The following is a 2,578-nucleotide window of genomic DNA, read 5'->3' as shown; positions in this document are numbered from 1 at the left end:
TGGTACTGTAAGGATATTTTGATGCAAACACTTGTGCTTTTACACAAGTAAATGTTTTTCTGGTGATCTGGTGATTAATATATTGTGGTATTGTTACTTTTACTTAAGAAAATCAGACCTGTCTGAAGTGAGTGGTGCAACAGCGCCCCATGTTGGTACCCAAAACATACATAGGGACATAGGGACATAGGGACATAGGGACACCGAGACATAGGGACATAGGGATACAGGGACGGACAAAGCTGGGCACTGGAGTGTCTGCACCCTCACTCAAAAAAATGAGTACCACTCCACTGGCCTCGCTCTCAGACCTGTTTGCAGTGTACCCCCCCCCCCCCCCCCCCCATCAGCACAGAGAGGCTAGTCTGATAGTGGCAGAGCATTCGACTTTCAGCGTTCCAAAGACGATATGGTTGAGACGATGGTCCGTGCTCCCTAATGTCATTTTAATGGCCTTGTTTGGTCTGCACCGGTTTTGTGATTTATTGCTGTATACACATAGCTTTTTTAATATCTTCCCATGTCTACCAAACTGTCCTCAAAATATGTCATTGTTGTACAACTCGTAATGAGGAACAGGCTGACAAAGTCAGGAGGAATACGGATATTGCCATCTCACCGTTCTCCCGATCATCTTGTCTTGAGACATGAGCGCCATGGCCTTAGCTATAGGTTGAGGTTGAGGTAGAGCAGAGGACCCTAATCTCAGCAGTTCCCCCTGATGACTATGATGACAAGTACGCCCAACTCTCCAGTGGAAACTATATTGACTGCTTCCTTTTGTTAATGAGGCAACACGGACGATTCCCGGTCGTGTTGAGGCAGCAGGCGGTAAGAGAGGGATTTACTGGCTGTCAGCTGACTCTAAGAGCCTTTGCATGTGGTAGCAGAATGGGCTGAAGAGCTGATTGTTGTTCCAGGGCTTTTTTGTGTGTGTGTGTGTGTGTGTGTGTGTGTGTGTGTGTGTGTGTGTGTGTGTGTGTGTGTGTGTGTGTGTGTGTGTGTGTGTGTGTGTGTGTGTGTGTGTGTGTGTGTGTGTGTGTGTGTGTGTGTGTGTGTGTGTGTGTGTTTATGCAATCATTAATCTTGGCACTTGTTTATTTTCCCGTGGATTAGAGCAGCACCACCGCGGCATATTCACCATGCTGCTGGTCACAGAGGCTGGTTCACTGAAAGGTAGCCGCGCCAACAGTCCGTCGGGCTCCTCCACGCTGTTTGCGGTTCATATCCGGAGTGTGAAATTCACAGTCCATTTTTCTCTTTCTCTTCTTTTCTTTTTTTTTTTTACTGCGTACGCAGAGTGCACGCAGAGGTATACGCGTGTGCGAGAAAGGAAGCATGCTTCATGCATGGCCGCTTAATCCTGCCATGTTCGGCCAAACCGGGCCAGTGTTTGTGGAACTGTAAGAGCGCTGATGCATTATGGGTGCAAAGGGAATATGGTCCTCGCACGCTGTAAGCAGTCTGTGAACTCTGTGTGGCGGTAGACGTCCCTGCACGTGCTCCCCTGTTGTCTAGGAACGCCTTGCATACAGTATGGTCTGCTAGGACTGGAGGCGTGCATGGCAGCAGGAGGGCCACAGCTGACTGAGCAGCTCCTATGTAGTGGAGCAGTAAAGGTCATTAGATTGATTGTGGTGTTTAGTTATATTAACCACTATTATTATAATATAACTATTGTATAACCCCATTAAAAAAGAAAATCTACAAACTCACAATGTGTGAGTTGTGTGTGAATGTGATGCGTTGTGAGCTTGTAGATCGGCTATTTAAAAAAAAACTATTTAACAGTTAACTTGTTTCTAAGTTGATAGGCTACATTAGGCATCAGCTAATGTGATGCTCGCTGTTGCCTTCGTACATCTATATCAATAAAGTGAATTGGATTGGAATTCAAGCCATCCATTGCATTCATTGCCTCTGCGCTAGTTATCAGCCAGGCTACAGATATTGCCTGGAGCTAAATGAAATAAACAGATAGATTTTTATTTTTCCATCACAAGTAAATATTTAACATGGTAGCAATCGAATGATTTCTGTCTAATCATTTTGCACATTTAGTGCCATTAAAGATAAATGACGCACAATGGAGATGTTCACAGTCTCTATACTGCCACCTGCTGGACGCACAGCCAACCTCAGACTGCCGAGGCCATTTACATTTTGCACACGCTGGACCCACATCCTGTTTTGGGCGTCCATGTTTAATGCTACATAAATAGCGGCAATGCTAGCGAGCAAAAATGAAGCCATCCTTGCTCTAGAAAGCGCCAATGTTTCCATCTAAACCACCGGATAATCAGCAAAGACCTCCGAACATCGCGCATTTTATCCAAACCACGGAGAGCTCCATATAGATTTCGAGTTATTCAGCTTTTTAGTCAGCCTGTATAATGGGAGGTGGACGGCAGCGCGGTTGCGCACCCTGGTCTAGGATCGCTAAAGAAGGAAAGGCCAAGCCAAAATAATAATAAAAAAATAGAAATCAGCGATCCGGTTTGATATCAATAATAAAGCTTATCAGACGGAACATTACGCCAGAAGCAGTTGCTGGTTGGAATCCTTCTGATGGAACGTT

This window comes from Electrona antarctica, assembly GCF_951216825.1.
Source record: "Electrona antarctica genome assembly, chromosome: 5".
Classification (NCBI taxonomy): Eukaryota; Metazoa; Chordata; class Actinopteri; order Myctophiformes; family Myctophidae; genus Electrona; species Electrona antarctica.
Note: the sequence above shows the minus strand (reverse complement) of the source record.